General features: G+C 45.7%; 1 long non-coding RNA gene across 1 annotated transcript in view; it reads right to left on the bottom strand.

The window, feature by feature from the left end:
* LOC138516024 (uncharacterized) overlaps window positions 1–15,925 on the bottom strand; it is a 250,544-nt gene that overhangs the window by 5,263 nt on the left and 229,356 nt on the right. The window contains exon 2 of the long non-coding RNA XR_011282207.1: window positions 7,494–7,725. This is a non-coding gene — a long non-coding RNA (uncharacterized lncRNA). The remainder of the gene's footprint in view (window positions 1–7,493; window positions 7,726–15,925) is intronic.

The raw sequence follows: 15,925 nt of genomic DNA, 5'->3' as shown, positions 1-15,925 counted from the left end.
GACATTCTTTTGCTGGCCCTGCATTCTTGTTCAAACCATGTATCAAAGGAAAGATGTATCTTTTTTAATATTTTACTCGGTTTTGTCAAGTAGGTTTTAGTAATATTAGTCAAATGAACACAAATCTCTTCAAGTGCATGATGGGTATCTCACCCCAAATAAGAACAGCTTGGTGGTAACAGATCAAACTATACAGCTGGACCTACCATAGCATGATCCCATGGTACCTGCCTAATTTGTTTTCTATTGTTGCACAGGGTTATCCAAGTATTTCGTAACACGGTTACTTTTGCACCCAGATTATTTTCCCGCAGTGTTACATCTGTCTTGAGCAGCTAATAGTCCCCATCTGTGCCCACGTGTGCGACGAAGTGCAAGATGATGGTCAATTGTTGAAGACCGCGACCCAGTGAGTGAAACTGGGGCAATATGTCATCTCATGAGCTTTGAGCGACCAAAAACGGCAATTCTATAAGAATAACAAATTGCCCACTAGCAACTACACACTCATTTAACAAAATAAAAAAACAAAACCACTCTACCACACAAGCACTGAATCACCTACCACACAGAGACGGTACCTACTCTATCGTCATCTTCACTATCAGATGCCCTTCTCGTCACCAGAAAGGCTAGGGTATATGTAACTGACCTTTTAATATAGAACACCATGCTGTGGGTGGAGTGGTCCTGTTGTTTATTCCTCTGTTGTCATGTTATCATCGTTTGCTAACTCCTCCTATGCTGTCACATCTTTTTCTTCCAAAGGGATCATTACATTCTAAAGGTTTTTGTAAAGTAAATATTATTAACCCAATCACCTATCATGCTATACTGCAAAAATGGGTATTAAAATATTAAATTAAAACCGCTAGCACTGTCCAATTTGTGAAATTCTGGTACAAAATACCAAAGTGTATTCTGAGTTCTAACCCCTGTTTTGATTCGTTTCATTCATAAATTGGGCTGTAGTGTAAGTGAAGAAATAATTATCACCCCAAGGGGAGAGATGCTGGTTAAATCTGTTTTTGTAAAGTTCTGTTCATATGTTGATTTGTTACATACATGTTTAGGTTCAACATACTTGGATTTGTTTATGAGTGCTTGTTCGTATTCTATGAATTAAACGCTGTCAGGGGGGCTGGAATGTCCAGGTGGGTTCTAGAACATGTCCAGTATCATGTTTACGGGTAATGTATTGTGCGCTGCGTTGTAACTGGGCCTCCTGAAATGGCTGGTGTGTTCTGAAAGTTCACTCTAAATGCATGCAGTTGGATTTCTGCCTCACCAAATGGCTGAGGGGATTAGAGTGCATGTGTGTGTGGCATGGCAGGATTGGTTGCCCCATGAATTGAGAAGGATTGGCTTGCCTCAGTCTACACCGTTTATCACAGGTGGGTTGCCGTTTGTGGTGAGATACATTGGTTGCCTCTGGTTCTTGTGAGGTAGAAGTTGCTGTAAAAGGGTGTGGCATTTTCACCTCATGGTGCATCGTTTATCTGTACATGGAGTTTCTCATAGCAACTGCACTGTGTGTTGCAGTGCCATATTAAGTGTAGTTAGGTAGTTGGTTGGATTGGCTGGGGTCATTGGGAGCATAGTGGCTATAACCTGGCTTTTACCTGGATGCTTGATGCGTATCAGTCGAATTTGTCGATTTGCCTCATGGTCAGTTGAGTCCCTTTGTACTGCATGTTGTTGTCTGCTTTCCCCTCTGCTTTTTTTGGGGTTTGTCTTGTCTTATTGGCTTTCCCTGCACGGTAGGCTAGAGTCCAACACGCAGTGGCTAGACAGTGGATAGTGTGCCTGGATGTGGTAGAGTGGTATTATGCTATTTATCACTTTCTTCCTCCCCATGCTTTTCTCGCTAACCTTTCTTCATGATCTCAGCTTATTCAATGGGTCTTTTGGGAATTGTACGGGTGGAGAAGTGTGGTATTGTGTCCATGTGTTCTGCATGAGTGCTACGGAGGTGTAGCAGCAGTATATGTTGCTTTTTGGTAGCTGTTGTTTTAAGGGGGCCGAGAGAATAGCATGGTTGAGTGGTTGTGTTTGTTACCTATATACGAGTTTCCAGGTTGTCTGCAGAAAGGCCCACCCTGTTCTCTGCCTCTCTCCCAGTAGATACACTTACATTCAGAGCCAAGAGAAGTTAGGAATTAGACTATACCATGCATGAATTAGACTATACCATGCATGAATTAGACTATATTATGCATGAATTAAACTATACCATGCATGAATTAGACTATATTATGCATGAATTAGACTATACCATGCATGAATTAGACTATATTATGCATGAATTAGACTATATTATGCATGAATTAAACTATACCATGCATGAATTAGACTATACCATGCATGAATTAGGTTTACGACAGTGAGAAATTAGCCGATGGTCTGCGTTACAAATGCAAAGAAAGTGCCCGGAATGACAGGTGTTTTCGAAATAAAGTTAAACAAGAATTTCAGGCATATTTCATAGAAAGTAGTTTATAGATTCAACAACAACAATAACGTTTGGATTAGAAGGCGTGGCTTATAGCAGCCACCATTACAAACCAGGGTGAGCACAACAATGGAAATAGCAACGTTGTGATATAGGGAAAGAGTGGGGGGTCTGAAAAAAATGGTTGTAAAGATAAAAATGGTAAATGCATGCTTGCCCTCTGAAAAGCAACATGTAGTGAGCCGGGTAGAGGACAAATTTAGGAATATTTGAAAAGGCTGGCTAGATGAAGAAAGAGCTGGAGCAGAGAAGAGAAGGAGACAAAAAAGAATAGAATTTGAAATGATTCCGAAATGTTGACAGGGCCAAGGTATATGTAACAATGTGTAGATAGAGTACAGATGTTGATAGGGCCAAGGTATATGTAACAATGTGTAGATAGAGTACAGGTAGCTGTGTGGGCATTTAACTCACTTCTATGTAACTATTGTGTACTAGGCTATACAGTTAAGAGTAATGAGTGCTATCTTTTTGTAAAGACTTCTGCTAACACGGCGTAAACATGTTCTACTCCTGTGAACTCTCATATAACCACAAAAGTGATGGGTGGAAGGTTGTCAATGAATCTGCACCACTGGCATACCTCTGGGCAACCTTCCACACCACCGTTTTTTAGCCTGTATGCGTCATTGCAAAAGGGGTCTAGCCATATGCAAATCAGTCGGGTACTGCCACCAATGGTAGCATCCCAGCCCGAACTGCTAGGCCAGGTCCACTCTACATGGAAACATAACAACCGCAGACATGTTTCAGCCTTGTTGGGCCTCCTCAGTGAGGTGCAGCTTGGTTCCCTATGGCGCAGCGAGCAAGGGACCCACGTCTGGACATACCTCTCTCACTTAGTGAGACAATCTATAACCACAAAAGTGATGGTTGGAAGGTTTTGAATGAATCTGAACCACTGGCGTTGCCCTGGGCAACCTTCCACACCACCGTGTTTTAGCCTGTCTGCGCCATTTCAAAAAGGGTCCAGCCATATGCAAATCAGTCAGGTACTGCCACCAATGGTAGTAGCTCAGCCCAAATTGCTAGGGATGAAAAGATAAAATGGGTTAATGCATGCCTGCTGTTTGAAAGGTGACATATGTAGTGAGAGGGATAGAGGACACATTTAGGAATATTTGAAAAGGCTGGCTAGATGAAGAAAGAGCTGTAGCAGAGAAGATAAGGAGACAAAAAAGAATAGAATTTGAAATGATTCAGCAATGTTGACAGGGCCTAGATATATGTAACAATGTGTAGAGGCAGTACAGGTAGCTGTGTGGGGATCTAACTCACTTTTATGTAACTATCCTGTACTAGAGTATACAAGAGTAATGAGGGCTATCTTTTTGTAAAGACTTCTGCTAACAGGGCGTAAACATGTTCTACTCCTATGACAATCCTGTGAACTCTCACCTGGAGCAGTGGGTGCATCACTGCATAGATACAAACGCTTTTTAATTGATTTTGAGTTTGACACTCCAAAAGGAAGCACTTTAGTAGCTTGGCTTTCCATACACCGTTAATTTCTCACTCAATACTGGAGCTCAATTATCTACATGGAAATATCAAATTCTGGGTCAACCCACCAACCACAGACGTATGCATATCTGCACTTTGGGAGGCCATTAGGTATGTTGTGTACCATATGTTTACAGCAAGTAATCCGCTGCAGGAGTTTGTAGATTTGTCATTGAAATCTACAAATTCGACACAAAAAACAAGGGTCAAGGTTGCTTTAAGGCATAGAGTATACTGTATTACCCACCTGCTTACTGCCCCAAGTGGGATTGAGGCATCAGTACTTTTGAACATTCCAGAGAGTTTAGTGTCAGTGCAAGTTCTAGAAGCTGGCTGCGGTCGCCCAACCCATTGGAGGGCCCCAGGACGAGAAAGGTATTGAAGAAAAGAGCAAAGGTTGATATGATATATGGTATTTATAACGCGCCTATACACACGTTTTTCAAGCCACGACAAGGCAAGGGAGGGGGAGAGAGGGAGGACAAAGACAATGATCTTACTAGGCCAGGTGACATTGCAATCGCGCAAGTTCAGGGGAGGGGGAAAGGAAAACTGCGGGGGGAAGGGGTAGGCGGCAGTGCAATACATAGGATTAACAGTGAAGAATAAATAAAATAAATAAAAACAATAGGTAAAAAGTGTGGCAAGTGCAGACATCAAGTGTCAAGGGCTACAAGGGTACAAGGTGTCAAGGGATACAGAAACCACCCCAAGTGCAAAGGTTGCCTGGGCGGCAGTGCAGGTGTGCAGCTGGCGGGGGAGGGGACCTGGGTCTGAGATCAGAGGGTAGCCAGGTGACCAGTGCAGTTTCATTCAGGAGTTTAGCCGGGGAGAGGAGGAAAGAAAGCAGAAGCGAAGAGGAAGGTCTTGAGGTGCTTTCAGAGCTGGTTCTCCTCAAGTTTCATGGAGGCTGTTCCAGAGGGAGGCCGCAGCAGAAGAAAGGGATCTACCACCAACTCGTTGCTTGGAGAAGCGACTGGCCCTGAGGGAGTTGGAGGCGGATGAGCGAAGAGCTCGGAAAGGAAGATATTTAGGAAGAGAGAGTTGGAGGTATTGAGGCCCAGGCCCCAGAAGTCAATGTGGACAATGCAGAGGGTTTTGGACTTCATCCTTGCAGCCACTGGGAGCCAGAGCAGACATTTCAGTCCTGGAGAGATACGATCCCTGGGCTTAAGGCCAAGGACAAGTCTTGTTCTTGAAGAGTTGCAGAAGGCGGAGAGTAGAAGCAGGCAGATTTAGAAAGAGGCTGTTGCTGTAGTCCAGCCTAGAGAGAACCAGAGCTCTGGAGACTGAGCTTCTGGGGGAAGGAGAGGAAAGGAAGAATACCTCTGAGGAGGTGCAGCTGGTAGTGTGACTTCTTAGAGACGTCAGAGATTTGAGGAGAGAAGAAGAGAGTGGAGTCAAAGATGACCCCAAGGTTCTTAGCCTCACAGGTGGGAGAAAGAAGAGGGCCAAGAGAGGCCGGCCAGAGACGACCGGAAAGGAGGGAGCAGGTGTGCTGATGAGGAGAATCTCAGTCTTACTGGCATTAAGGCAAAGATCATTGGCGGCACACCACTCCTGGATAGCAGACAGACAGTCTGAGATGAGAGAAGGAGAAGAGGTGGTAGAAGGGAGCCTGAAAAGGAGCCGAATGTTGTCCACATAGCACTGAAAGTTGGGGCACAGAGCGGCAATGCTGTGGGCAAGAAGTACCAGGTATTGGTTGAACAGCCAGGGAGAGAGGTTAGACCCCTGGGGAACACCACAGGTAGTGGTAGAGATAGAAGAGAGGAAGGACCCATGTTGGACCTGGGAGGGTCGATTGGAGTGGAAAGAGATCAGCCAAGCCAGGGCCTGATCAGTGATACCCAGTTTATCATGGAGATGGTTGAGCAGGATGGCTTGGCTGACTGTGTCAAAGGCAGAAGAGAGATCAAGTAAGATGAGGAAACAGGGTATTGGAGTCAAGGTTGGAGAGCAGGTCTTCACGAATGTTCAGGAGAGCAGTAGCCATGCTTCTGGCAGCTCTGAAGCCAGACTGATGGTCATGGAGACAGCCAACCAATTCAGTGTGAAGATTAAGCTGGGAGATGGCCAGCTTTTCCAGGAGTTTGCCCAGGAAAGGAGTGATGGCGATTGGGTGGTAGTTAGCAGGGCAGGAGGGGTTGGCTGAGGATTTCTTGAGAAGAGGGTGCACAAGTGAGTGCATCAGGGGGCATGGGAAGACTCCAGTGGCGAAGGAGTGGTTGCAGCAGTCGGCCAAAGCAGGAGCCACGGTGTCAATATGGTCCTTGATGGTTTTAGAGGAACAGGGGAGAACCTGTTTAGACGAGACTTTCATAGATCGGACTTGTCTAGAAACCGCATGTGGGGGGAACAGGGGAAAGGCAGAGAAGGGGGGAGGAGAGGTGGCCACAGAAGGGCCAGAGGAAGACAGGGGAGGGGTAGAGGGAAGAGAGGGATAGGTAGAGAGAGAGGACAGGAGGTCCTGAGTTTTAGAGATCTAATGAGAAGCCAGGGCCGTGCAGAGGGCCTGGGAGGGGACAGGAGAGGTAGAGACTGCAGCAGGATTGGCCAGCTCCTTGCAGATTTTAAAGAGTTTGGCTGCGTTGTTGGATGCCGCAGAGACACAGGCTTGGATGAGGGCTCTCTTCTTGGTGTGGACAGAGAGACAGTAATGCCTTTGGAGCAGGCCGCAAGCCAGTTTGTCAGAGGATGTACAGGAAGCACACCATTTCCTCTCAGCCACCCTGCACTTGCGTTTAAGGGTGACGAGGTCTAAATCGTACCAGGAGTTGCACTTAGTTTTGGGCTTAAAGCGGAGCCTCATGACAGGGGCAAGAACATCAAGAGTATCAGATAAAGCAGAGTGAGGCTTAGAAAGGGCTGCGTCAGGGTGTGAGTCAGCCGAAGGAGGGGGTGGGGGGTGAGAAAGTGGCAGCAAAAGCCTCAACTGATGCACGCTTCATTGGTCAGATAACCGAGAAGGTAGGTGGCAGTGCCGGAGTTGGCTTGGCCTGAGGGGTGGAGAGAGTGAGCTGGGAGGAAAGGAGAAAGCCATCACTCCAGGAGAGAGGAGTGGTGAGAGGTATAGAAAGGGGAAGGTCTGTAGAGATCATAACATCCAGAGTGTGCCCTGCAGAGTGAGTCGGGCCAGAGGGGAGGATCGAGAGTGAGAGAGAGTCGGAGGTCACGAAAGAGTCCAGAGGAGGGACAGGAAGCATCCAGGTGGATGGTAAAGTCTCCAAGAAGGAGGAGTTGAGTGGTTGAGACCAGGAGGGAAGAGCAGAGATCCGCCCACTCAGAGAGGAAGGAGGAGATCTGACCAGGTGGCCAATAGATGGTAGCCACAGTGAGGGAATGGCTAGGAGAGAGAGAGAGCCTGCAGACTAGCCATTCGAAAGAGGAGTAGGCCTGCGTAGAAATGACAAAGGCAGAAATCCACTCGGGGAAGATCAGGGCTACACCCCCCCCCCCACCACTGGAACAATTATACCTGGGCGCGGAGATGACCTTGTAGCCATCAGGGAGGACAGTGTCAAAGCTTGTGCAGAGCTTGCCGTGAACCATGTCTCAGTGAGACCGAGGACATCGAGGTCAAGTTCTCCAAGGAGGCAGCAGATGTCAGAGGAGTGTTTGACAGCTGAGCGAGAGTTGAGAGTGGCAATATGGAGAAGGTTGCCGTCTTTGAAAGACTTCCAGGGAGGGGTACAAATAAGAGGTATGCCCTGCAAGAGAGAGAAAAGAGAGAGAGAGAGAAATGAGAATATGCTCTGGAGTTCTCTGTGCTAATTTCCTGCTAAGTAGGGAGGAGTCACAACACTATGTTTCCAAATCCAAACATGGAAAGCAGGAAAGCATACGCCCAACTGCAATGGTTCACCCAAGCACATCTCAAGCCCCCTCATTCATTAAAACATCATGTTCTCCATAAAAGCCTCAAAACTGTGCAATTTATCCTAAATGCAATAGAACACTTGTTTTTCTGCAGTACAGATCTATGGTCCTCCTACCAGGACCGCCATGCACTGATGCTATCACAAAATAGTTTCCCTTACTGTACTTCAGCCTCCCTTTTTTCTGTAGCACCTATTTGCTCTCTTCCATCTTCTTATCTTTCCCGATACTTTTATCCTTCACACGCTACAGTTTGGTCAGCCCTGGTGGTGGCGCAATATGGCCCATTTCCAGACAAGCCTAGGTTCTCTGAGACTACTATGGTGCTGACTTGGCATACATCAGTCATCCCTGATACAAGATAACACAGTGGAAGCGAGTAAGAGAGCAACCAGTAAATGTCTCATGTGTTTTCCCAAGGCCAGCTGGTAAATTCCACAAAGCAACCTGGATGCGGCTGAGCCTTGCCCTGTGTTTGCAGCAGTTCACCTTAGCCTTCCGCTATCTATCCCTGAGATTTGAAACCTCATTCAGGCTGGAACCAGTTCCCTTAATAGTGTGTGGGAAACAAATATGATCTCTCCCAGAGATCTGGCGCTTACAGGGATGAGTGAGAAGGAAAAATACAAGGTGTATCAAAAAGATTGAGTGTTAAGTACAGAGGCAATAAATACTCTGTGTGACAGCTCAAGAGCCACCCAAGGGTGAGAGGTTCCTTTGCCTGTTTAAGGTTAATGCATTTTGATGCTAAAGGCACTGCATTGATTTTCCTTTAAATCGGCCTCTGTCAGCCCAATGGGGCAGCTTGTGGCACTAAAGAGCATTGAAGATTGTCTAAGGCACTGGAAGAGTGATATACCATCTGGACTGCGACTCGGGAGAAGGGAGGGCAGTCGGGCATTGCCAGTGGATTCGCAATAATCAAGGGACAGGCATGGTTAGTTTAAAACAAGTGTTTTATTGAGTACAAACACACATTCGGCTTCAACGCTTTTAAAGAAGATAAGGCACAGGAGCAAAGTACACATTTTACTACCCTGCTACCAGGTTGTCATGAAGCCATTTTGAGGTATATTTCTTGAGGCCCACCTGACGATGATACAATTGTAGACTTTGGGATGTTCCTTCTCTTTTCTTAGCCCTAATAAGGGGAAGACTTCCAAGGATTGGACCTTTTGTCTAGAAAAGACAATACATGTTTAAAAGTTACTTACTTGCAAACAAAGTTGATTGGTAACTGTAATTCTGTGAGTGTACAGTTACATAAGTTATTACGTACCTTAGAAATGGTCTGCAATTCTGAAGTGTGTATATTTAAGGTTGTTTTACTTACCATAGAAATATTTTGCCATTCTGAAAATTATATGAAACATTTCGCCATTCTAACAGAAAGTAGATGTAATTTCCTTACCTGTGATTTGCTTGTGCTTGTCCCAAAAGTAATGCTGTTGGTTTCACTTCACTATTCCTGTTATGGTGAATGTATGAGTGTCACCAACTGGCTAACAGGTTCCCCTGATTTGCTGTTAGCCTGTACAGAATAAGTCTGCATTAGGTTTTACCTTCCTAGAATGACTGTCATTCATAAAGGGTAACACTGGGTTTTGCTTTCCCTGGTCTGTTTTCACAAAAACAGTCTACGGTTTATACCTGCCTTTAAGTTGCTGTAAAAGTGTATAGGTTTTACTTACTTTGAGCATAACTGTTATCCTAAAATAAATAAGTTGGTTATTGCCTTCTTTCATCTGTGAATTGAAAAGCAACTATAATTGAATATTCCATCCCAATGTCCAACTTCCCTAGACTAACTGTTATCCTCAATCAGTTATAGGTGTTTTACTGTTCGTAGAAGTGTTCCACTATTCACAAAAAGTATATTGTCCAGGTGGTTTACTAAGTGATTTCTTGCTGAGCGTCACGGGTCTACTATCCCTATATTCCTTACTGAAAGTAATCTAAAAACGAACTATTGGTTTGACTTCCTAAGAACTCCTGTTAGGTGTTCAAAATTAGGTTATTCTTTGGTCTGTGTAACTTCCAGCATGGTTATTTTTTATAATTGTGGTTATATATAATGTGATAGTACTCATTCCCCCAAGATTTACCTGGGCCTAATTGTATTTAAATAAACCATTTATTTTTACAATACATAGTGTTTCAGTCTTTCTTTGGCCCCTTCTTTCTTTGGCCCATTTGTATTGCAATTTCATTTGTACTGATTCTGCTGTCCTCTATCCCCCCTAGGATGAGCCTGACTTCTCTGGCTATGCTAGAATGAACTCAGTTGGTACAACCTTATACAAACAGTGGTGTCTTGTACTGTTTCATTTGAATAGTTTTACTAGGTCCTTAGTTGGACCTCAGAAAAACTGTCCTAAGAATAGAACTTGTGAATTACTTTTCAGAATGGCGGTATGCACGTCATAAATAAGTAAGAACTCTGTATTGAATATTTAGAATGGCAGATGCTATTCAAAGGGAGGAAACCCTGATTGGTAATACTCTTACTTATTCAGTTTCAGGAATAATACAGTAATACGAACTCTTACTTTCTAGAATAGTGGGACACAATTCAAAGGTAGGTACGTTTTATGTACTTAACAACACCTTCTCCTTAAATTTAGAACCATAAATAAATGTGAAATATTACCATTACCTGTTTACTTGCTTCTTAGAGCACCACTTTACTAACTGGTTACAACCACTTATGTTCGATCCCCTGGCTGACTAAAAGTGAATATTAGCAACAGTTAGTCGGTTGCAGCAAGAATTAAAATGAGAATCAAATACGTTTTCGTCAGATAGTAGAGTGGCGCACAGGCGAAATATTCACTTTGCCCAGAGTTACTTTTCATAATGGCAGCAATCTATTCACATGTAAGTAAGAACGTTGTATTTCAGAGATTAATCAGTTACAGCACTCACACATCAGCAAGAAAGTACTTTGCAACACTAGTTCTATTTTCTATATGGAGACCTTCTACTTTAGAAGTCCTCCCTTATTCTAGGACATGAGTGATCTCCAAGGCAGAAGGGGGACACTGGTGGTCCAGTTGCCAACAGTAGGCAGGCCAGGATAAGGCACATTTTGGGGAGAATGTTCACTTTCTGTCCTAATTACCTTTAACCTGAGACCTGCAGCACTTTTTGCTGGTCTCTAGTATTTTTTTATTTATTCTCCTGTGTGAGTGGAACTTTGTACCACTCACTCATTCTTTTGCTCTCACTGCTAATCTAAAATTACTGCTTTTGTGGCGTATGCTTTCCTCCATATATTTCAGTGCCAACATCTGTGATTTACCTTTGTGAGACACAGCACCATCTGTGCAGTGACACTGAGGAGTCCCTTGCAATCGCCTCCTTTATTTTCTTGTGTAAACTACAGTTCCAAAGAGTAGTATGGTAACTTTTAGCTTACTTAACTTTTTTCTTTTGTGGGACCAGCACATACCACCTTAGGTGCGGTGCGGAGGGGGGCGGGTGGGTGATTTACATTGTAACTCCATTTCCACTACTCCTGTAACTTTTTCTTAAAGTAACTAACACATTTAAATGACTGGTGGCAGGGTGCACTTGTTCTACCTTTTTGTGCAGGTTACTAGTAGGCTGATTTCTCAGCAGGAGTACAGCACCCATGGGTGACCCTTTTCTCAAAATAGCCCTTTAACAATTTTTCATTTGCAAGTTCCTTCTGAATTCTCATTCATTCCAGGTGGGGGTGTGTCCCTTGTGAATTTTGTCTTTGGTGGGCTTCTCCTGTGAAGCCCGCCCAAGCTCCAGTCTGTCTGGCAATGCAGAAAGTGAGGGAGGGTCCCAAAACGTCACTGTTCTTTGTTGGTGTGCTGGCTGAGACCAGTTAAAACTGGGCGGCTGGCTGTCCTGCAGGACAGCCAACCCCCAATTGATTGAAGGCTCCATAGGAGTCAATGAATGGGTTCCAGCATATAAGGCGAGGATTTTTGGACTACAGGTAGCTGACCACTGGAATTCTGAAGCAGAAGACAAGCAGACGCCAGCAGCACCTTCAACAACTGCAGACGTACCGGTGAAGCCCTGCAGCTTTCCTGACCCCGTTTTCAACTTTACAGGGAGGATCCGCCAAGGACTGCCTCCCGTTCGCTGTTGGGACCAACTAGCCTCAAGACCACCTTGAATTTGGGCCATCTGTTGACGTCCTGCAACTTTCCTATGCTGCAGAACACCAATACCCGGGGTCTTGAAACATTTTTGAGTGCTCTCAAATGGATAGCTTTATTCCTCAAAGATAAGTACCAACTAACGCAACTCTCCACCTATTCCTCGCAATCCCGACCGGTCGACATGGGAGTTCCACAAGGTGCCTGCCTATCTGCCCTCATGTTCAATCTCTACTTAATCACCCTCCCACCGATAATTCGTTCACACAACATCCTATGTTACAACTACGCTGATGACACTCAACTAATTCTAAAACTCCTGAACTCAAAACCCAACTGCCAACCTGACCTTGCCTCCTGCCTCCTAGACATAGAGCTCTGGATGACCAGAAACCACCTCTTGTTAAACCCCTCCAAAACCAAAATCATGGTATGTGGCAACACCAAACTTCTTCCACACTCACTACCATGGCCATCTGCCATGGGCAACTCACCGACTCCCTCTAATTCAGTAAAAGAAAACTTGGATGCACCCTTGACTCTGACCTCTCGTGCCAAGTCAACAACGTCTCAAAGTCCTGCCACTACCACCTTAAAACTCTTAGGTGCATCTTTCCATACCTCTCCTTTCCCAACAGACTCTGCGCGGTCCAATCAATTGTTATATCAAGACTGGACTACGCTAACCCCCTCTATCTCAGAGTCCACACTTACCAACTGAATAAACTATAAAGAGCACAAAACGCAGCAGCCAAACTGCTACTAGCACTCGGCCCGAGAGACCATGTCTCCCCAGCCCTCAAAACTTTGCACTGGCTCCCGGTGCGCCGAAGGGTGACCTTCAAAACCTTATGCATTTCTCACCGAGCACTGCATAAAAGCGGTCCTCAATATCTTCAAGACAAGCTGAAACCCTATCACCTCCCACGTACTCTAAGATCAAGCTCAGCCGGCCTCCTAGTCATACCTAAAACAAACTCAGTCATGTTAGGCGGATCATCATTCTCAGCCTTGGCCCCCACGCTGTGGAATGCACTCCCACCGCACATCCGACTAACTGAAGATCTAATGTCTTTCCGCAAATTACTGACAACTTGCCTCTTCCCCTAAAACCAACCCTGTACTCAAACTAACTCAAACTGAATAACAACATCTCAATGACACCAACTCAACAAACTACTAGATCTTGAACAACAATAAGACAAATAACAATACAACATCCAGATCCAAGCGAGAAATCGACAAATAATAACCGCTAATATAAACAAAAAGGACAAACGAAATATAATGAGTAAAGTAGATCAAAGCAGTGAAGTGGATAAAAAGAATAAATTGTTCGAAAACAGCAATGCGGTCTAAATTAATGAAATGGATGTAATGATTGCAATGGTCAAAATGAACAAAATGGACGAAATGAATAAAGAGAAGAGGATGGAAAGATGAATACACGAGACTGATGAGTACACAGACAGGTGGCATGGAATGTATGAGTGCAAGGCATAAATGGAAAGTACAGAATAGACAATTCAAGTACATGAGACGGATGTAGTGCATGAAACAGAGAGCACAGAACGGATCCAGTACGTATGCCAAGTGACATGGCCTCAACCGATAATGCATGATGAATGAACGCAGTGAGTGCAGCGGATGAAATCGGCATACTGGATGAAGCGCGTGAGCAGGATGAATGCGCTAGGCGGATGAATGCGTTGAGCAGATGAATGCGTTGAGCAGATGAGTGTGTAGAGCGGATGAGAGTGTAGAGCGGATGAGTGTATAGAGCGGATGAGTGTATAGAGCGGATAGTGTATAGAGCAGATGAGTGTATAGAGCGGATGAGTGTACAGAGCGGATGAGTGTATAGAGCGAAGGACTGTGGAGAGCAGATGAGTGCATAAAGCAGATGAGTGTATGGAATGGTCGAGTGCATAGAGGGGATGAGTACGTGGAGCGGATGAGTGCGTGGAGCGGATGAGCGCGTGGAACTGATGAATGCATTGAGCGTAAGTGTGTAGAGCAGATGAGTGTGCAGAGCAGAGGGGCATGTAGAGCAGATGGGTGTGTAGAGAGGATGAGTGTGTAGAGCGGACGAATGCGTAGAGTGGAAGGGTGCTTAGAGCAGACGATTGCATAGAGCAAACAAGTGTATAGAACGGACGAGTGTGTAGAGCAGATGACTGTATTGAGCAGAGGAGTGCGTAGAGCGCAGGAGTGCACAGAGCAGATGAATGTGTAGACCGGATGAGTGTATTGAACGGATGAGTGTATAGAGCAGATGAGTGTATAGAGCGGATGAGTGTATAGAGCGAAGGACTGTGTTGAGCAGATGAGTGCATGGAAAGGATGAGTGCATAGAGCGGATGATTACGTGGAACGGATGAGTGTGTGGAGCGGATGGGTGCGTAGAGCGAATGGGTGCGTATAGCAAATGGGTGCGTGGAGCGGATGTGTGCGTTGAGCGGATGGGTGCATAGAGCAGATGGGTGCATAGAGCGGAGGTGTGAGTAGAGCTGATGAGCACGTTGAGTCGGGGCATGCATTGAGCGGATGGGTGTGTAGAGCAGATGAGTGCGCAAAGTGGAAGGATGCTTAGAACAGACTAATGTGTAGAGCGGACGACTGGGTAGAACGGACGACTGGGTAGAGCGGACGACTGGGTAGAGCGGACGAGTGTGTAGAGTGGACGAGTGTGTAAGAGCAGATGAGTGCATAAGAGCGGATGATTGCGTAGAGCGAATGGGTGCGTAGAGCGGATGCATGTGTAGAGCGGATGGGTGCGCAGAGCGGACGAGTGCGCAGAACGGACGAGTGCCCAGAACGGACGAGTGTGCAGAGCGGACGGACGAGTGTGTAGAGGGGACGAGTGTGTAAGAGCGGGTGAGTGTGTAAAGCGGGTGAGTGCGTACATCGGGTGACTGCATCGAGCGGGCGAGTGCAGGAGCGGGCGAGTGTGTTGAGCGGGCGAAGTCGTTGAGCGGGCGAGAGCATGGAACGGATGAATGCGTGGAGCGGACGAGTGCCTCGAGCGGACGAGTGTGTAGAGCGGATGGAGCAGATGAAGTTTGTGGAAGGAAAGGGGGACGTATGTGGATGGAATGGGGACGTATATGGATGGAATGGGGACGTATGTGGGTGGAATGGGGATGTATGTGGATGGAATGGATGAAGTATGTGGAAGGTACTGGTGTAATATGTGGAAGGTACTGGTGTAATATGTGAAAGGTACGGGTGAAATATGTGGAAGGTACAGTGAAATATGTGGATGGGGTGCATAAAACAACTTAGAATTCACGGAAATGATCGGAGTAAATGGAACAGATCCGAGTGCATGGAACGGATTGGAGTGCATGAAACGGACTGAAATGCATGGAACGGACTGGAGTGCGTGGAACAGTTTGGAGTGCGTGGAACAGATTGGAGTGCATGGAGCGGACTGGAGTGCATGGAGCGGACTGGAGTGCCTGAAACTGACTGGAGCACATAGAAGTGCGCAACATACATGGAATGGTTTGGAGTGCATGGAACGTTTGAAAAAGCATGTAAACCATCATATCACATCACCATGCTTACCCTCTTCCTTACACCACCATTCAACTAGAACAGAGATACTATGACACCATTCGTTATAGCTGTTCTCATACCAACATTGGCCTCATACTCCACATCACTCTAACTAAACACTGCTGGCTTCACACCCTCCAGCCAGGCGTTCTCCTCAGGCCTAACGCAGCCAGAACCGGTCTGGATAAAACCTGCCAGAACGAACACATACTCTTGATCTCTCAACCACCACACCTACCGCTATGAAGCAGCTATTACACGAATGCCACACCAGCTGCACACATATCCGGTGCTCACACGCACCTTTGGCTCTCTCCACTCTCTCTAATGACTT

The sequence above is a fragment of the Ambystoma mexicanum genome, chromosome 6q, assembly GCF_040938575.1.
Source record: "Ambystoma mexicanum isolate Mex_15411 chromosome 6q, UKY_AmexF1_1, whole genome shotgun sequence".
Classification (NCBI taxonomy): Eukaryota; Metazoa; Chordata; class Amphibia; order Caudata; family Ambystomatidae; genus Ambystoma; species Ambystoma mexicanum.
This window is presented reverse-complemented; position numbering and strand designations above follow the sequence as displayed.